The sequence below is a fragment of the Vicugna pacos genome, chromosome 15 (genome assembly GCF_048564905.1).
Source record: "Vicugna pacos chromosome 15, VicPac4, whole genome shotgun sequence".
NCBI classification, from domain to species: Eukaryota; Metazoa; Chordata; class Mammalia; order Artiodactyla; family Camelidae; genus Vicugna; species Vicugna pacos.
The window spans coordinates 56,926,730-56,948,355 of record NC_133001.1 but is presented as its reverse complement, the minus strand read 5'-3'; the positions used below and the strand labels follow the sequence as shown (position 1 = coordinate 56,948,355).

General features: G+C 42.4%; 1 long non-coding RNA gene across 1 annotated transcript; it reads left to right on the top strand.

The window, feature by feature from the left end:
- Positions 1 to 4,825: 4,825 nt before the first annotated feature.
- On the top strand, positions 4,826 to 15,045 carry LOC140685938 (uncharacterized). The gene is made up of 4 exons (XR_012059406.1): positions 4,826 to 4,905; positions 6,078 to 6,126; positions 10,566 to 10,633; positions 14,960 to 15,045. It is a non-coding gene; the product is annotated as an uncharacterized lncRNA (long non-coding RNA).
- The last annotated feature ends 6,581 nt before the right edge of the window (positions 15,046 to 21,626 follow it).

The window sequence follows — 21,626 nt, the reverse complement described above, 5'->3', positions numbered from 1 at the left end:
CTGAGAGAGGTCTTAGCACCTCACCCTCAGTTTTCCTCTTTCCCATGAATGTCCTTTCTTCTCATTGTAGTCCTTATATATTTTTTAATATTAGTAGTTATGTATATGAACAGGTGACCCTTGAACGACAAGGGTTTGTACCATGTGGTTCCTCTTACACATGGATTCTTTTTCCTGATAACTATAAAAGCAGCCCTCGAGATCCATGGACTTGCAGCCAAGGATATGGAAAGCTAACTGTAAGGGAACTTGAGTATCCATGGATTTTGATATCCATGGGGGATCCTGGAGCCCATCCCCTGTGGATACTGAGGGACAATTGGATATTGTCCCTCAACTGAATGTATGCTGTGTGAGGGCAGTAACTATGAACCCACTGTCAGTTCAGTTTCTAGTGCTCAGAGTAGGGCCAGGCATTAAGTCGGCATTCAGTAAATATTGGTTGAATTTACGTGGCTTTCTTTAGAGAATCATGGGGATTTGTAAGACAAAGATTTCATATGCTCTGCCTTTTCTGTCTGGGTGACTCACACAAGAAATGTACCAGATGCATGAATATCTTTCGCTGCAGATATTTGTCTTCAATAACATTTAGCTTATTATAGAAAGAGGTGCTTTTATTAAAGAAGTTTTAGCCAAAATATGGAACATTTCTTGTACCATAAAATGTTTAAACAATTGTAAGCAATCAGTTCACAAAAGGAACTATTATTCCATAATTTTGTCCTCCAAATCCACATGGATACCCAAGAACAACATAACTTTTCCATTATAATGACTTTTACTGGAAAAAACATATAAATTTTCATTGAAGTAAAAACCTCTTATTGACCAAATAACTTGCTGGGCTGCAGTGACATGCTGTAATCAGAAGCAGAGGCTTGGATCATTTCAATGGAAAGAGTGGATAGAACTAGAGATCAAGTCACCACATCAAAACCAAAACAAAACAACATAGTTGATCAAAATCAGTTTTATAGTAAGACATACGCTACATAAGAGTCAATGGTATGATTGAATTCAAGAGACAAAAATGTAGACAGAGTGGATGAAGACCATTCTTATTTGAGTGGCTCTGCATTTAATTGCTTTTATCTCATCTTGACATTCTTAGCAATTATTGTAGTGGTGTGTTTTGAAGAAACACAGGCACAGTGAAAAACACAGATAGCTCATAATTATGTCTAATGCCAAATATTTTAATAAAGACAAAACTCAAATTACTATGCCTTCTTAACAGATAAAGAAGATGACATGGGCCCATCTGTCCAGTCCCCAGAATGCACTGCAAAAGGTCAGTTCAAAAAACCTAAAATAAATAATTATCATGTTGATGGTTCCTCAGCTCACTGGCTAGTTGTTCTTCTTCATTAATAGGCACTGTTTCTTAGAGAAGTTTTAGATTTGCAGAAAAACAGAACAAGAAGAGCAGAGAGTTTTCATGTACCTTCACCCCCACACGCCCTCGCATGTATTTCCCCGATTACTAACGTTTTGTGTTGGCACCACACTTTCCTTACACTTGATGGACATATACTGATACCTCAGTATTAGTTAAAGCCCATAGCTTACATTCGGGTTCCTCTTTGTGCTCTGCATTCTAGGGGTTTGCCAAATTGCACAACATCATATATCCATCATTACAACATCATACAGAATAGTTTCACTGCACTAAAACTGTCTCATTCTACACCTACTCCTCCTTTACCCTCCTCACCATCAGGCCCCCAGATCCTGACAAATGTCTTCTTAGTGTCTCTGGTTTTGATTTTTTCCAGAATGTCCTATAGTTGGAATGACACAGTAGGGAGCCCTTTCTGACTGGCTTCTTTCACTTAACAATATGCACTTAAGGTTTCTTTTGTGACTCTGTGGTTTGATAGCCATGACATTCTTTCCCTGTTTTAAATAATGTCCTTTGATGCACAAAAGTTTTTCACTTCAGGGAAGTTCAGTTACCTAGTTTTTCTTTTGCTGTTTGCTCTTTTGGTAGCAAATCTAAGACTCCATTGCCAAATCCAAGTTATGAAGATTTATTCCTAAGAGTTTTATGGGTTTTACTCTCATATTTAGGTCAGTGGTGCTTTTTGAGTTATTTCTGTATGTGGCGTGAGGTAAGGAGTCATCTTTTTGCATGTGGAATTCCAGGCGTTCCAGCATCACTTGCTGAAAAGACTATTTTTCCCCCATTGAATGGATTTGGTACCCTTGTTGAAAATCAGTTGGCCATATCTGTATGGGTTTGTTTATGGACCATCAATTCTATCCGATTGGTCGACGTGTCTATCTTTACACCAGTGCAAGTCATTTATTAGTGTTTCTCTGTGGGAAGTCTTGAAATGGGAGAGTGGAAATCCTCCAATTTTAGGGTTATTACAAATAAAATTGCTATATATATATATCCACATACAAGTCTTTGTGTTGACCTTCACCTTCACTTGTCTTGGATAAATACTTAGGAGTAGAATGATGCTGTCATATGTTAAGTGTATGTTTGTCTAAAAAAAATCCCCCCAAAACAAACAAAATATTTAACCCCCCCCCCTCCAGCTACTGAACTGTTTTCCAGAGTTGTTACACCATTTTATGTTCCCAGGAATGTGTGAAAGTTCCAGTTGTTCCACATTCTCATCGACACTTGATGTGATCAGTCTTTTTTTAATAGTCCATGTATTGTTACAGGCGTAAGGTATAAAGCTGTGATTTTAATTTGCATTTCCCTAGCAAATAAGTAGCAAGTAGGTGTCCCTGAAAGAGAGTGGCTTTAACATACTAGTTTTTCTCTTTGGGTTTAATCACCGTGTAATCTTTTCCCCTCCCCCAGTTTCTTTGTTTCAGTAGTTCTCTGATGCCTTCAAGTAACTTCTTTTTGAAACTCAGCGTTTTTTAGTATTTCTTAATGGACGTGCTGGTCTTCTTCAAGCTACTACTTTGAACTCAAAAGCAAAATTTTTGTACAGCCCCTCATCTTTGACTTTGTAGATTAATCTTAATATTTTCTCACCTTTTCTCCCTGTTGTCTCTCTTTGTATTCGTTGTTGTTTGACTTTCTAGGAGATCCTCTTGACGTTCTCTTCTACTAATATTTAAATGTGCGTGTATTTCTTACCCTTGCTTCGTCAAAGCTTAGACAGCACCTGCGTCTACATTTGTGGGTGCAGTGCATTCTCTTCTCGTGGATGCAGCAGATCCTTTGTCTCCTCCCAGGATATTACAGCATCTCTGATACGTGACATGTTCTTCTGCCCCTGCATCATCCCTCAGTCCTCAGAGTCCCACTTTCCGGCTCTTAATTAAAATTGCAGTGTTTCAAGCAGAGGGGAAGCCTCAAGGAGTGAACTTATAATCCAAACTGAGTGAGATTTCCTTTATTTAATTTTAAATCAGTCCAGCCTTACCAGCTTCTTTCGTTTTCTGCTGGCAAGGAAACTTCCCACCATTGCCACAGAAGTCTCAGTAATGACATGTACGGACCTCTGTAGGAAGAGAAAGGGGAAACAGGAAATATGTGCATAAGTGTCCATTAAATGCTTGTTTCTGACTGTTTATCTGCAGAATTCACTGTATGAGGTTATTGAAGGGCTTTAGGGGTCTTTGCATGCCCTGCACACCCCAGGAAGCTGCCTCACAGGTTAGTAGGAGATCAAGGGATGCTCGTCCCATCAGATCCCTGCGGGGACTGTAGGGCAGCTTGCAGCTAGTGGAGAAGCTGCCAAATGCGTTTTAAGGGCTTTGTGTCAACAGCTGAAGTGTCTGCAATGTGATATCAAAAGTTGAATACGAAACAACTGTGCTCTAAGAAATCACGTTCGCCAGGAAGATAAGAAGTCTGTTATTTAACTTTTCCATATAAATTAGAAATTTAAAAATTGACAAAAATGAAAGCGGGACAGAAATGGCTGTAATCGGTTTTGCCGAGTACACACGCCACGTGCTGATGTATTAGTGACCCGAGGAGGGTCAGTTATCTTTCCTCTTCCTTCGGAGCTCTCTTTAAGTCAGTATGATGTATTCTTGGACCGCCTCTGTATTTTGTTTTGGTCTGGCCAAGATGTGGTCCAGCTGATTTTGAATTTAAAAAGTGTGTGGGACAAAGACAGGAACCTGTCGGTGCTCAATTTTGTGTCTTTCAGGTATTCTGGCTCCTTAATTGTATGACTTTATTTACTGGATGTTAGAGTGAAAAAGGATTCAGAATCACATTGCGTAGCTTGCAGCTGCATAGCCGGGAAGTGGTTTATGCCAGCACTGCTGCCAGGCTCTTCCTTTGGTTATGCCCTGTGCCTTGGCAACCATGACCTCAATGGGGCTTTACCAGGTGGCCAGTCTATGCACCAGACCCAGGGCTGCCGGGGCGACCCTGCAACTCATAGCCCTGCTCTAGTCCCCCCGCTGAAATGAAAGCGTTTCCCTTGGTTACAATCATTCAGAGGGGACCACGATTCCGTCAGTACTAAGACTGCAAACCCACACCTATTTCAGATCCCATGCTCACCTCACTTTTCATTTAAATAGGAGTTGCGTAACTCCAGGCAAGTTTGTTCCTACCTTGTGCCATCTTGGTTTTATTTGTCCGTTTCAAAAGGGAATTACAGACATGCAGTCGCTCCTCAGTGATTGCACTTCTCTTGGTTGTCCAAAGAAATGGGAGGGCATGAACAGCTTGAACCATTATTGTTATAATAAAACTATCATCATCATCATCATCATTTTCTTCTCATTTACAATGACTGTCATGTAAGTATATTTTTTCAATATACAAAATGTATTCATTAAGTGTCTCCCTTAGGGCAGGCACGGTTCTAGGAGCGGAGAATACAGTGGTTTACAAAATGAAAAGTGTTCCTACTCTCCTGAAGCTTTTATACTAGTAAAGAAGATAAACAACACAGAATCTTTCACTAAGTAAGTACTTCCTGATATTGATCATTTCTAGGTAGAAAATTGAGCATGGCTAGACTAGGGCCAGTATTTTACATAGAAGTGAAACATTTGAGCTGAACCCTGAGTAAATGGAAACTTTGGAGAAGAACATCCAGCCAGAAAACATAGCAAGTGTACAACTCCTGAGTGAGATGTGAGGGAGAAATGCTGAGGATTACAGACCAGGATGACTTGAGTGTGGTAAAAAAGGGAAGAGAGCAGATGCTTGGAACTGAGGATGGTTGTGTAAGCAAAGGGCAGATCATACAGGTCTTTATGGAATATAGTAAATTAGATCAAATGAAATCAAAGCATTCCCCTGTTAAAAATTTGCTAAAAAATTCTCATACACCAGCAAGAGAATCCTCATGTATTAATATATGAGAAAAACTTAAGCAGTTCTTCAACGAGAGGGTGCTTTAGTCTAATCCTTTTAAAAGGTTATTTGTGTTGGTAAGGATTTGGGGAAATTGGAACTCTTGTGCACTGTTGGTGGGAATGTAACATGGTGCAGCCCCATGGGAAACAGTATAATGTTTACTCAAAAAATTAAAAATAGAATCATCATATGATCCAGAAATTCCACTTCCTGGTAAATACCTCAAAGAATCGAAAGCAAGGTGTCAAAGGGATACCTATGTCTTTATGTTCATAACAGCATTATTTACAATAGCCAAAGGGTGGAAACAACCCAAGAATCCATCAACAGGTAAATAAACAAAAGATGGTTTATGCATATAATGGAATACTATTCAACCTTAAAAAAGATAGGAAATTCTGACACATATCACAACAGATGAGCCTTGAGGACACCATGCTAAGTGAAATAAGCCAGTCACACAAAGACAGACACTATGTTTCCACTTATATGAGGCACCTAGAGTAGTCAAATTTATAGAGACAGGAAGTGGGCAGGGGCTTAGGGGAGGGGTAAATGAATTGTTTAATAGGTACAAAGTTTTAGTATGGGTTAGTGAAAAAGTTCTGGAAATAGACTGTGGTGATGGTTGTACAACAATATGAATGTAGTTAACACTGTCCACTGAAAAACAGTTCAGATGGTAAATTTTATGCTATGTGCATATTACTACAATTAGAAATTTGTAAAAACTGAAAAAGTAAGATTATTTTTTGTGTGTGTTTGCTTGTTTTAGCACAGATTGCGAAAAGACAAACATAAAAGCATGGAGACCTGGTGGGAAGGTAAGCATATTTCATTTCCAGCCCAGATGTGATGGAAGCTTGGACCAGTACGTCACTAGTAGCCTTGACTAGATGGCAAATGCAGACAGAGGATATAGACAGCCCATCCTAGGAGGTTCATGTAAAGGCTGCATTTTAACAAGAGTGGATGTAGGGTAAAGAGTGTGTGTGTCTGTGTGAGAGAGAGAGAGAAAGAGAGAGGAGGAGAGAGAGAGAGGGAGAGAGAGAGAGGGAGAGAGAGAGGGAGAGAGAGAGAGAGAGATGGGGCTATCATAGCCCTACACTATAAATGTTGATGGAAAAATGCATTAGGGCAAGAAATACTGATGATTCAGAAGAAAGGGAGATGGATAAAGACACAGAGCCTTTCACTAGGTGTTTGGCAATCAGATTGAGTGAACGTTTGGAGGACCTGCCCTTAAATAGTATGGATGGAAGTTCATCTATGGTAAAATCTAGGGTGAAAAACAGAGAAGGCAGGATGTGGGGCCCAATGCTGCAGGTCAGTAGTTTGGATTTCAGAAAGATGGTATAGTTCTCATGAATGATTTCTGCTTCATCAACAAAATAAGAAGTGGGGTTGTTATTTGGGAGTGAAGAAGAGGACAACTCATTGCTGAAGGTTAAAGAGTAGAAGTATGAAATCGTTGTCTGGATGGGTGAGGGAGCAAATTAATTAGGGAAATGCAGGAGGCTGATACAGCAAGCCTTACAACCCATTTGTGATTTATGCGAATTGTACATAATCTCCTTTATTCATGATAGCATTTTTCCAAGATAGGCATTATTTTGCTCAAATTTATAGGTGCATAGCCCAAGGCTAGGAGGGTGGGGTGAGCAGTAAATCTCATATCTTTCCAAGTTCTTCCATTTTGCCAAGGTTGCACCTCAAGGTGCATTCCTTAGGTTCTACCATGTGCCCAGCATCTGACCTCTCTCATTTTACTTTATCATAACAATACCTTTGCCTCAGATAAAAGAGAGCTTCAATGACAAGTGTAGGCAACTTCCCAAGGCCACAGGAAGCAGAAGCAAGTTTCAAATGGTTTGGGCTCCAAAGCCCACTCTCTTCCATCCATACTCATGCCCCCGGTGCAGAGCGACACCTTCAGGAGAGGCAGAGACCTAGATTACCTAAAACGTAAGCTTTGGGAAGTTCATAGATTAAGATCCTAGGGATTAGGTTTTAACTCTTTGTTGAGAAATAAAATAATCTGAGGCCCAAAGTTAAGCAAAATAAAAACTACTGCCAAGTTTCCCAAGTTCTAGTTCCATACTATCTCTTCTTGGAGTTACTGGCAGAAAGCATTTTATTTAAATAAACTGAATTCTTTGGAAAGGTCCAGTCTAATATGCTCAAGTCTAATGTTTTGTCTGGTATTTTCCTAGACAAAAGACAAGGCTCCAAGTATACTTCGGGGTTGGTGGAATTCTGTAGTAGAAGTCAGGTAGCTGGCTGGTCTGGTGTTTGAATGTGACCTTGAACATGACTTGCTGCTCAGCATGGTTTCCATCATCAGCTCATGTTCTCTGAGTACCTGTCAGACATCATGCCTTGTCCCAGTCTGACATGTGTAAATAGTTAAAGATTTCATCTTAAAAATAAGTAGTTCATAATTCTTCCCTGATGCAGCTTTTAATGTCATTGGATCTAAAATTAAGATGCTTTACCATTTGTAAGTATAACACCAAAACAGAGTGATAGATCTGATTATATATTTAAAACCATCTATATGTCAGAACTACCATAAGCAAAGTTATACAGTGAGGTGTGAAAGAAATTGCAAAGTACACATCAAAAAATTCCATACCAACAGTGTAGGAAGGTTCCCTGTTCTCACACCCTCTCCAGCATTTATTGTTCGTGGACTTTTTAATGATGGCCATTCTGACTGGTGTGAGGTGATAACTCATTGTAATTTTGCATTTCTCTACTAGTTAGTGGTATTGAGCATCATACTAAGTGAAATAAGCCAGAAAGAGAAAGAAAAATGCCATATGATATCACTTATATGTGGTAGCTAAAAAAAAATGAGCAAATAAATTTATTTACAAAATGGAAACAGACTCACAGTCATAGAAAACAAACTTGTGGTTACTAGGCGGGGGAAGGGGTAGGGAGAGATAAGTTGGGAGTTCAGGATTTATGGATACTAACTACCATACATAAAATAGACAAACAACAAGGTCCTACTGTATAGCACAGGGAACTCTATTCAATACCTCGAAATAGTCTATAATGAAAAAGAATATGAAAAGGAATATATACACATATGCATATAACTGAATCACTATGCTGTACATCAGAAATTAGCACAATATTGCAAACTGAGTATAGGTCAGTAAAACAAACAAACAAAAAGACGTGTCAAAGATCAGACACAATTAAAAAAACAAAAAAATCCACAATATATATAGGAAAACAGAAATACGATTATATGAATATAGACAAAGCGTATACAAATAATCTACAATGGAAAATACAAATGACTAACAGATATAAAAGGTGTCCATCCTACAAAAGAGAAAAATACAATGAGATATAATCGCTACCTATCTAGCTAGAAAATAATAATTTTAAATTAAATATAAACAAACCATTATTAAAAATTGAAAAGGCTAAGGATTTGTGAGGGTGAAGAAATTCTCTGTGTACCCACTGTGGATAAAACTTTTATGGAAGCGAACTTCTTTATACGTAAAAGCATGAAAAATATTCACACCTTTTAGACAGCAGCTTCACTTCTAGAAATGTACCCTGAAGGAGTAAATAACTAAGTGAGCCAAAACAGACATATAAGCAGCTGTCTTGGTGACATGCCAACACCATTGGGACCACTGGGAATCTTGAAATAGAGAATATGGGTGCTGTGAGTCCTAAAAAAGACTTAGTCATTTCTGTAAATCGCTCAGAGACTCAATATAGTGTTCCTTACATTTATTTAGTCACCATTTATTTGATGGTTATATGCCTAAATGTAAGAGACCTGTCTGCAGGACCAGACAGGAATGATAAGACATAATGACCAATTACTCATTTCTCAATCTTTAAAGCTTCTCTGCTAGTTGACTTAGACGTGGTCCTTAAGTTTTATGAAAAGTATATGAAGATGTAAATTCCAGACTCACAAATTTATTAAATTAAGGGAGCTGTGTGGAGAAAACTAGATGATGCATATAAAATCCCTAGCATGCTACCTGCCACACAGTAGGTACTCAAAACACAATAGTTAGTACAATAAGATTATCCCAATGTTGTTGTCATTGCCAGATTCACACCAAGTTTCCTCAAATGCCCATTCCTTTCTTCTCGCCTTCCCTACATTTTTCTCTATTCCTGCCTCCTGTCTTTCATACTTTTGCCTTTCTACTTTTCTTCTCTTTCAATATTTTTGAGCATCGATTAGGAACCATGCATTTCACTAGGCACTGGGGTAAATAAAAACCAAAACACTACGTTCTTCCTTAAAGGGTTGGTAGCACAATCGATGTAACTACCCTTGAAAGAAGCAAGAGCACACATGGCAAGCAAAAATCTTTGGCAACTGAAGGAAGGGAGTGGCAAATTCCACAAGGAGAAGTTATTTTGAATTTTTGTTTGTAATGGATTTTGAAGACCAAATAGTGATATATCAGGCAGAGAAGGCAGAGTAGCTTTTTCATGCCTGTGACATAAGTTTGCCCTTGAAACAACATAGCCATTTCGAGAACCACAGGAAAGATATGAGGGGCAGAAGTGTGTGGGAAGAGCTTCAGGTGATGAAAGTGAAAACATGTCAGCATGAGTTTTGGAAAGGCTTCAGAAAGGATAATAAGTAGTTTGAGTTTCATCCTGTATAGGTGATTTCAAGAACAGTGGCCTGATCAAAACTGTAAGATTAGCTTGCTTACAACGTAAGGATCAACTAACTCATACTTGATTCAACACATAATTTTAGGGGGAGCACTTTTCATGGGCAGAGAGTGGGCCTGTATTGTTTAGTGCTGGTGCAATGCACTTCCTAAAGCACAAAGAGAAATGCTGCCAGTGCTCAGCCTCCTATGATCCCTTCTTTCCTCGGGGACTCAAAAGTTCAGAGACAGCCTAGCTTAGTCAACAACTATCATATTATACTAAGCTGAGCCAGAAACGAGAGACACAGGGATGACAAAAGCTAGATTCCTTCTCTCAAAATATTATAAGCTAACAGGACAGAAACATTTAACCTCCTAGCAATGGGGTGTGATAAATAATATAATAGATGTTTGTACAGGAGACAGAGCAAGGAAGAGGCAATTGACTATTCTTGGAAAGAAGTTTTCCCATGTTAAGGATACATTTACCATGAGTTTTAATGGACAAAATTGGACTTTACAAGGAAGTTGAAGGGGAAAAATGGCTTCCAATCACATGTGTTTTTGTTTTCTTTCATGATGTTTTGCCTTCACCTGGCATGAAGGGAGAAACGATTTTTCCTCTGGTTCCCATGGCAATACTACCATGGCTGCCATATGCAATTTCTCTTCGGTGAGTGACTCATGCCTAAATTTCACTTATGCAGTCTTATTATATGGTTAGACCAGCTCTTTGAAGTAAACAACTATTCTCAGTTTTGTAAACAAGAAAAATAACTTCTAGGTAGTGTAAGTTTGTGGTTATCACAATGGAACTCTGTAAGGCAGAAAAGAATCCTGTCCATCCTATCAAAACATATGCTATGCTCATAGCTAGTGTCCCATTTATGCCTCTGTGTTAACAATGTCTTGTTGGACTCTGATTGCATGCCTTTGTATGACACAGGGGCTCTGCCTGTTTAACGCTGTGTCCCAAGTGCAGAGACCTAATAGGTCTCCCAAAATATTAGAGGAATGAACACATAAATAATGCATAAACCCCTAAAAATATCCTTTGGGACTTATCCAGTTTTACCATATATGAAGACCTATTGTTTTATATGCTTTGCCTTCTGAACTAAATAATTTGCCTCTCGAGGGCAGAGCTTGTCTTAATTCTCTGTACCCCCGACAGCACTTGATACAGAGCCTTGTCCAATACAGGAGACCCTGATAGTGTTCTTCAAGTGAATTACCAATTTCTGGTAGATTTTGGAGTGGACTTCAGTCCTTAGGCTTAGTTTTGAAGAACAACGTCTCATTATCCCACTAGCTAGGTTGTCGCTCTCCTGCTATTCTGAAGACTTGAAATCATTGCTTCATTTTTCCCCCCAGGATTGTTTCAGCTCTGGATTTTAAAATACCTTCTCATGTCTCAGACTTTGTGGCTAATCTGACCCATCTGGGGGCCTTTTTTTCTCTAGGGACATCAACAGAATACTCAGCTTCCACTTGAGCAATAAGTTTAGATCCCAACTGTTTTCATTCTTATAAGATATGTTAGCAAATTATAATTGGGGGGTGGGGGGAGGAATTAGGAGACCAAAAAAGGGAAGATAGCTATCTTGAAACACCCTGGCTACAATTCTAATCTACGCTACGGTATTACTATATTTTAATCCAAATTTAACATCTGTTGGAAGTAAAATTAGAAAATCTGTTTTTGGAGTATGAAAATGAATATTTGTATGTATGTGCATGACTGGGACATTGTGCTGTGCACCAGACATTGACACACTGTAGCTGACTGTACTTCCATTTAAAAAATTAAATCTGTTTTTGCTCCATTTAAAACTCCAAATTGCTGCCCGTTGGTTTGACTTTGAGATATCAGTATCTTTGGTGAGAATGAAAGATTCTCCTCTAAGAAGAGGTCGGCATCTTTATGAAGCTGCTGCTGCCCAGCGGTCCTGGGCTCGGTGGAGTTCACGGTCAGGTCTACCTGGATGACACTAAGTGCAGGAACGTCCCCACCTGCTTGTGGCTCTTAGCGATTATTCTCTCCTGAAGGAAGCCAATGAGCACCATTTTTATGAGAATGTGGGTTGCAAAATAACTGCTATGTGCACCTTTATTGAGATTTTCCATTCTTCTGGGAAAACCAGTAAATAGTGAGGTGGTCCAAAATCCAATCAATCAGCAAAGAATTACTGGTGACCCGGTTTCCCTAAAGTATAAGCCTTCCCTATCCAAACGTCTAGTAAACAAACCCCAAACCTTGAAGACATTCTCTAGTCCTCTCTTGGACTCCTACCAACTTCATCATTATGAATTATTATTGATCACTATAGACCTTAAATATTTCTCCGATCCATTCTTTTCTCTTCTTTCCCTGTCATAGTTTTAATTCAGGCTTGCCACAACATTTTCCTGACAAACGTGCGTTGCCCCTTACCTGGGCATTAGGGAATGAGAAGAGAGGAGCAGGGAAGCTCGTACTTTGGAGAACTTAACGGCATGAGGTTTTCACACCCTGAAAGGAGACATCATTACTCCTAACTTCAGCCATAGGGTTTAATATCATTCCAAACACTTCACTCCCTTCCTCTGTCGAAGGAGAGTGCATAGCCTCTGCTCTGTGGCTCACGGTGACCGCCCCCTCCCTCCCACGAGAAGAGTGTTCTCACCATCCTGTGCACACGGGCTCGGCCATGTGATTTGCTTTGACTAATGAAATCTGTGCAGAAGAGGCGTGGGCCTTTTCCAAGCAGAAGTTTGAGAGCCACGGTGTGGTGTGGCCATGGCCTTTCCCCTCTGCCAGGAGGGTGCCACGTCCCAGACTGGGACTGCTCTCCCAGCGGGGGTCCTGGAATAAAGGAATGGCAGACGAGCAGCAGCTGACCTCAGCCTATACATAACATATGCGAAAAAGCAACCTCCGTGGGTTCAACCCCTGAGATCTGAGGGCTCTCTCTTACTCCCGCTTTATGTCACAGCACCTCATCGATGCGATCAGCATTTCATCTGGAAGGTGATTTAGTTCCTCATAAAAAAAGTGATTTTGTAGCAGTCGCTATTACATCAGGGCAAACTGTCATTGGGTTTATGAAATAGGTCTCTTCTGTAGAACAGCTGATGAATATTGATTAAATGAGATAATATATGGGTAATACATGGACGGCAAAGTGCTGAACACGGAGCAGATGATTTACAAACGCTGGTGTCCCTGCCTAGGTCTGCTCTTTATTAATTTAAAATGACTCAGCTGTGTATATTTAATGTCTTAGCTCATTCCAAACAGTGACGTTTTCCAAGTCTTTCCCCTTAAAAATAACTTTTTGAAAAAGCAGCAATGCTTATGCTGCTGGGGTTTTCTTCCTCGTTGACTTGAGAGCATCAACACGCCACGCTCTCTGGTGGCTCAGTTAACAATTAACCCTGACAGAAAGGGCAGCCAACCTTCGTCCTATAATTGTGCTGTAATTCTGGTCTGGAAAAGGCTGTCTCATCAGCAGCTAGCTTTTGTTAAACCTCTATTAAGTGCTGGGCTCAGGCACAATAAAAATGCATAATTCAGAGACTGGGCTGGGGACGTGTACGCAGCATCTCAGGAGGCGAAGTGGCATTCGGGACAGGAAAGGGGCTCCCCAGGGTGGGGACCGAGCGGGAGATTGCTCACCACCGGGACATCGGACAGGCTCCAGGGCAAGGAGGAATATGACTCATTTCACAAACAGGCTCAGTCTGGGTCTTACAGTGGCGCAAAAAGGGAAGAAACAGCACCGAGAAAGAGGAGAAATAAGAAGAAAAAAGGGCACTTACTGAGCACCTACTGCATGAAGCGAGGATCTACCTTTCCTTCCTAATTCAATCTTTAAGGCAGGTCTTATGAAGTCGGGATTATCAGGGAATGGAGGCGTGTGACGTGCTCATTTCCTCACAGCTAGTAAGTGCCCCCTGCTCTGCCCCTTCCACTGCACCAGCGGCCTAGGCAAACCAGGCAGTTTTCCTGACACTTTTCCTCCTAGCCCACACTGCATCAACATCCCTTATCACCCCAGTCGGCTGTCCTAGGGCTGAAATGGGAAACACAGATCATTACAACACTAACTACAGAGCCCCGCGCTCTGCACCCCTTCATGCCTCCGCACGAGCTGTGCCCTCTGCTTGGAGTGCTCTCCTACCCTCCTGCCGCCCGACCTGCCCCTGCGAGCCATGCCCACCCCCGCCGCCCACACCTCTCCCAGCCTGGCCCCTCCACCTGGTCAAGACCAGCAGTGCCCCTTCTGCGACTGCCCCGCAGTGAGTCTCTGCGCCCCCTTATCCCTCTCCACTCACATATTAAAATCATTGTCTTCATGTCTGTCTCTTTTCTCCCCATCCTCACCCCCAAGACTGAGTTTCCTAGGCTAAGGAGCCTTCATTTCCTGAATTTATTTGCACATTTAATAAGCACTGAGAGAGAGAGACTGCCCTGTGCCATGTGACATCCCTGCTGTTGGGGACACACTGACACAGGAGAGTGAAATGGCCTCTGTCCTCACCAGGCTTACCCCACTGGACATTACAGATGAGAGTCTGACAGCCATGACAGGGGTCGCTGCAAAGGCAGGAGCCACAGAGGCTCCCTGAGGACCAGAGTGCAGCACCTCGCCTAGATCTGGGAGGCTGGGAAACCCATCTGCCGGGAAGTGACAGCCAAACTGGGAGCTCAGAGGGGAGGGGAGGGCAGCAGAGTGAAGGGAGGGCGAGCGACGTCCCCGGCACACACTGCTCATGGTAACATTTAAACTGAAGGGAAGGGCTCCGTGAGAGCTCTTTGCCACCTTAGGCAGCCCGCTCCTGGGAGTTAGCGTGGAATGGGTTAAATCATATCAGGTTTTGTGAGCCAGCAGCGCACGCTTCCGTGTATGTTGAGTGAGAATTCAGCATATCTTTTAAAAAGAATCCTGTACATGTTCTGATTTATTATCTGCCATGGCCTGTTTACCTTGTCTTGCTTTCTGAACTCTCCTTTCAGGCTGGAAAGTACAGCTGATAGCAGAAGGTGTGTTTATACCTTGGTGACAGAGAAAAGAAAGTGAAGCAACAGCTCCTTGAGTCAGAAAGTTGGGGGTTTTAGTGTGTTCTCGGAGCCACTTTCAATAAACTTTCCTGATACGCAGTCAAAGGATGTGGTCTCCATCAAAAGCCCTTTTCGGTAACCAAGTCAACAAGAAGAGAAAAACACACCTACACACTCCCAGGTGCCCAGGAGCAGCCGCGCGCGGGCTCTGGGAGAGGCGCGGGCCGCCGCTCCTCCGGGCTGACGCCGGCGGGGGCCCGAGGGACCCAGCCTCCTCCCGCTGGGAGCCCAGGGCCACCGCCAGGGAGCTCCCCTCTGCCCTCTCGCCTCGGAACTGCAGCTTTCTTCCCAACCTGGAACTTTCCGGCCCCCCCCCACCTCCACCCCCGAGGACGCTGGGTGGTTCCCGCTTTGTGCAGCAAACGCACACCCCCTGGCTTGGCCCGCTAAGCAGCAGTGTGGACAGAAAGCCGATCTGGGGGGTGAGGAGTCACCTTTATCAGCTCTGAGCACTGGAGCAAAAACACATGCCACCCTTGTCCCAGGGTGAGCAAGACGCCCATTGCCTGGCGCTGCTCCCAGCGTTTTCTAATTTAGGTTTAAGGAATAGCACATATTGCCCAGCCTGCAGAGTCCCACGTCCAGGAAATTTAAAAACTGGGTGGAATGGACAGTGAGTTCCTCATATCAGATTTGGGGAAACTCTTCACGGTTTCTCTTTACAAAACACCAACAAATTTTCTCATGTGTCTCTGAGCTCCCCCCGCGTGTGCTGGCAGCTACTTCACTGGGTGCCTTTGGCGATCAGGGCACCCTGGCAGCTCGGCAATGTGTTGCATTGTTGTTTGCATCTCGTTTACTGCTTTTAGATTTCTGCCTCCTTACCGTGTAAGAGGTAAGAGCATGTTTATGTTTAAATTTACTTTCAGGATTAAATGGAAGCAGGACAAATTCAAACATTCAGCCCTTAGTATATAGATCAGAAATCAGCAAGGCAAGGAGGGCATCCGTGCTGCTCGCCCCGGGCCATCAGCCCCAAGCTCGCTGCGGTGCGCACCGTGGCTACCTATCCACTTGTCTGCAGTACTCGTGACGGATACCGGAGGTTGTCTAGTACTCATCTAATGGAAACTGGGTGTTTACATATATATATATATATTTTAAGCCTCACATCCACTCTGAGAAGTAGGTCTCCTGACAGGCATTCAACAATGAAAGAAACTGGGGCTAAGAGAGTTTAAGTGACGCTACGAAAGGCTCACCACGTGTGTTGGAGCTAGACTTTGAACCCAGACTCCGAGGTCTAAGCTCAGGACTGTTTCCAGTGGGTCGTAGTTAGCTCACTGGGAGAAACACCAACTTGCCCACACCAGAGGTGGCGCTGCTGCCAGGTGCTCCCTCCACGTGGGGCGGCGGAATCGCAGTGAGCTGGCTACCTATCCGCTGCTTGTGAGTGATGTCCGTGCTGGGACCTTCAGCGGCGCTGTCCCGACCGTCCCCAGAATAACTCCTGAAGGTAAGAATTAGCCTCACAGCCGGAGCGGCTGAGGCTGCGTTGGGGAGGATCCGTGTCTCCCAGCCTCGCCCGGCTTTGCCTCCAAAGCCTGCTCTTGGGATCGCTGCTGTCCTCACGCGGCCACTGACAGGCAGGACATTCAGGGGCTGCACCAAAGAGCAGGGACGCCTAAAGCTCCAGCCGGGCAGTCCCAAATCAGGTGCCCAGCGCTGCCCGACCGGTAACACCACGCCTCCGCAGCGCCGCGCTCGCCACGTACCAGCTGTCGTTCTTAGCGCTTTAACTCGTTCAAACGCGTGCATTTTTTAAAATTGAAACCTGTCGGTGATGTACACAATAGCAAACCTCCAGGATTATCACCTTTTGAAGAGTCATCAGAGCAGGATCAACATCTCGTGCACACATCACTTTGCTCAGCATCTAAACATCACCCATTATTATACGGCCAGCCTGTGGTCAGACGGACAAATAAGGGCCCAGCTGGTGAGACTCTCACAGCACAGAGAGCAGAAGAGCAGATGCGTGAGTAAACAGACAGCTAGAGTGCGTCAAGCTAAGGGCCCCACGTGTCTTTGTACAGCGAGGGGTGCACTGAGATGGAAGAACCCACCTGCCCTTGTCTCCTCCGAAGGGCTAACGCACAGTGTGGCCCTGCCATTGAGTGGGTGGCAACGGTGACAGAAATAGAAGAGGTGGAACTTCGGGCTAAGGCACGAAGGTGTCAAAGAGTTTGTGATGCCAGTGACCAGTTCCACGAGACTCAGCAGGTCCTAGATGACAGTTGACAGGCTTGGGGTCCAAAGAGGAGATCTGCGCTGGATCGCAGTGAATCCTGACTGCCATGCTAAAGATAGCTTTCAACCCCCAGATACATTTACCCAGTTTCCTTGGAGTGGATCATGTGCTCTTGGGAGGCAAGGGGGCAGCCTCCAGGTCGATTTAGCAGGACATGTAATGAACAGATCAGTGTGTTATAATCACAGCAGAAAAGAGAGTTTTTCATACTTCTTTTAGCAACTAAAGTAAAATCTCATTTTTCATTTCTTAAAAATAATACTTACTTTATCCTGTTTTATGGAATATTATAAGCATTTAGTTACAGAAAAATAAAATGAACCCCCATGTATCACTCCCAACTTTATTAAATGGCTGCCCTCTGCCATATATGCTACAGGTGATTTTGTGTGTGTGTGGATTTATAGACATTATACAGCTGGTGAGGTGCCTGTGGACTGCAGTTGAATTCTGTTCCCCTGATTCTCCCATAGAGATAGTCACTAGATGTGTTTGGTGTTTATACTCCTAGACTAGTATTTAAAGAGTTACTATTTATCATGAAAAATTTAAAAATATTTTTGTAGGTTGGAAAACATTTTATAGGTGCTATCAGATTGCATATGCATTTTCTTCCAGTATACAGTATTTTTTTGCTATAGCAACATGCTTTCGAGATTTTTGCTATTGATGCATATAACACTTCTTTGTTAATTTTAACTGTTGATGAGTATTTGATCATTTTTTTATACCTCTGTTGAGTGACTTTCTTTTCTGAGGGGAGTTGGCAAGGAACAATGCAACTGCATGAAATTTGTTGTCAAAGTTATAGAATCGGAAGGCAAAAACAATGTGCAATAGCATTGATGAAGCCAAGGCATTAGCTTGTTTAGCATCAACTTCCATGGGTCATCTGTCCCATTCTGTGATCTACTGCCTACGATTCTCTCTACAAAGCTCTGTAAGTGGTTTCCTAGAATACCCACAGAGACCAGGAAAACACACTTGATCAGCGTTTTCATTGAAGAACTTTTAAATGTTTCTATTTGATGAGATTCTGCATTTTGTTAGGATATTAGGCTTACATGCTGGGGATTCCACTTCTGTGGTGAGCGTGCGTGAACGTTTCTGTGGCTCTACAGCAGTTCGCCTCATAGCTATTTATTTTCTAGGATTTCCTCAAAGAGAGCGGTCGTTTGCACATTGGATGGCTAATTGAGGGAGGAAAATGTGTATTGCATGGTCATTGAATCCACCCTTTTCAACTTTCCCACCACTTCTGCCCTGGTTTACATTAGGTCATTTCAGAAGACTGGAACCTAAATTGTTAATTACTTTACTTTCAAGTGATAGGAACATATTTATTCAATGAGGTAGAACTTCCAAGCAATAGAGAAGGAAGCACCGTTCTCTGGGAACTGCTGTGCGTCAGGAACGATGTAGGGCATTTTCACCTCTTTCCCCGCTCCATCTAAAGGCTTGAGGGAGACACATTTTTCCCCATTGCAGGTGAAAGAAGTGAGGGGAAAGGATATTAAATAATTTGCTCGATGTCACACAGACAGAGCAACAGAAAATAAATACAGTTTTATTCTAGTCTAAAATTTTATTTTTTAGCTCAATAATAAAATTAATGTCTTTTGGCTAAATAAAAATAAACTTATTTGCATTGAATATTGTCCTAGTGTGTTCTGAGGTCTGCAGCCATCCTGGCAAACTGCAAGATAGGGAGGACATGTGAGGACTTGTGAGGACTCTGTGTGCCTTTGAACCTGCTTATCCAAACACTCTCAGCTGTTCTGGAAGTTGACAGGCATATTCTATGCAACAAAACATTCCATTCCTTAGAATCATTATTTTAAAAAAAAATTACTAATGGATTGGCATAGCTTGCAGGTTGGATCATTATAACAATTACCCTGCAACAGCCAAAATATATTACAAATGCAAGACCCAGCAAAGTAACACTCCTCTTTGCACGTTTCCCTAACACTGTAGCCAGCCAGCTCCAGATCTGAGCAACCCTGAATTTGAGTGGAAGGTCCCAGGGAGAAGTGGTGATTGCAGTTAAGTCAATCTGAAAGGCAGTGTGATGGTTAGCAAACCAGATGTCTTGACACATACTAGGCTTCCGGGGCAGATACCCACCCACAGATTCTCAATTAGGGAAATCTACAATTACCATGACAGCGAGGAGAAGGGTCTGGTGTGCAATTAAAATATTTTGGCTAGGGCTTAGCTGGCTGAGATACCAGTTAACAGTCTTCAAAAACTCCCATGAAATCTAGTTATTTGCGAAAATGTGAAACCATTTATAAGGGAGCAATCAGTAATTTGAGAAACTCATGCTGGATTTATTTTTATTTATTTATTTTTTATTAATCTGCTTCATGGCTAAAAAACCATAGATTCTATGATATGGCTTAGATAACAAAAAGCATAATCCTTATGGGATTTGAGAGGACTTGAGAAGTGAACTGAAGGTGGAAAAGTCCAACAACAATGAGTAAAGATTCTTCTAACAGCTTCAGCAATTCTAATGCATCTTGAGCCCCAGAAGATTTTGAAGTTTGCAGCTGCAGATGACAATTCCTTTTCTTTCTTTCTTTTCTTTTTTTTTCTCAAACTGAATTTCAACAATGAGGCAAGTGATTGCAGCGTGGCACTAGACAAAAGCTGTTTTCAGAGGATTGCCTGCTTGCAGAGGCCTGGGAAACCCATGCTTCCAAGTCACAAACAATAGGTCTTTTAACCTAACACATTGCTCCAAACTGGGCGGTAAACACAGTTCCCAAAATTGTCATGGTCCAACGTGTTAGACAACCTACAATAGGAAAAGCTTAGCACAGTTTTCTGTGCTCCAGTTACAAAGATGAGCCTTAGAGGCGAGCCTCTTGCACAAGCTGGACAGCAGCTTCCTCCAAGCTGGAACTGTGGTAGGATTCTCACTTCCGTCTGCATCCTCCAACCAAGGATATCATCCCCCATGACACACACAGGAGTAGAGTACTTGACGGTGTGGGGCCCACTGGAAGAGATGGTTGCGATCTCTATGGACCAGACAATATGTAGAGATTCACTCTGACTATTGCCTCTCTACTCATCCATCCCTCCAGTTCAGCTGTATTTTGAAAGAAATAAATGATTATTTTCCCTCTGCTCTGGAAATCCCCTATGTTTTAATGCTACTGTAAATGTATTTGAAGAGATGGAAGGGGCCTTTGGTAGCTATGCAGTGAAATTTCATGGCCAGTCCTTCACTCCTTCAACCAACTGATGGACGATGGAAAGTTGCGGCATCACTGTTGTAATTTCTGGAGGTACAGAAGTCAATTCAGTGGGACCCGCCCCTCACTGTTTCTCAGGAAGACACATATTTTAACGCAGTTATACTGTAGTGAGTTAGAGAATCGAGCACTGAATACCAAACACCTAGTGGTGACTGGGCGGTCAAGACTGAATGATCAATACCTTTCTCAGAGAAAGCAGGAGTTGGTTGAATGGAAACCAAGGGAAAAAAAAGAGAGAGAGAGAGAGGGAGAGAGACAGTTTCCTCACCAGAAGGAACTGCACAGGGACACAAAGGCAAGAAGTAATAATAATAACTAGTATTTATCCATCATGGGCTATGTACCAGGTCCCGGGTTAAGTGCTCTGTATGCACTATTTCTTATATTCTTTGTGACAAACTTATGAGACAAATACTCTGATTATTCCCATATTGTATCTGATAAAACTGAGGTTTGAGAATTAAAATAACTTGTTCAAGTCTAACAGCTAATGAGTAATGGAAGTAGGATTCAAACTCAGGATTCTTTTTCATTTTAGAAACGAGCTCTTAATGCCACATTGCTAGGACACTGCATAACCTGGAGCTGTGGAGTCAGGACAAAAAGTCCAGCATCAGGCAGGGACCATGCCTCTGTCATATGCAGACAAGTGGGAGTGCTTGTAGCACGTTAAACAGGGGAGTGACTTCACCATATGAATATTTTCAATGATACTTTTTCTAGCTATTGCATAGATAGGATTGGCAGGGAGAAGCTTGGAGGGACTGGAGGCGAGAGGAGGTAGAAATTTGTAATTCTGATGAGAGATAATGAGGACTGAACAGAGGTAACAGCATGAAGATGGCATGTAGAGGATGGATTTGCAAGATACTTGAGAATTAAAATCTACTTGACTGGGACAAAGGGGAGAAGCTGCAGAGAACTGCCCAAGTGTCTGGGTGGAGAGCCTTGGTGAGTTGTATCAAGCATCACCAAGATTCTGTAAACAGAATAGCTAACAATTCCCACTGATGATCTGCTGTCCATCACCATCAATCAGCTG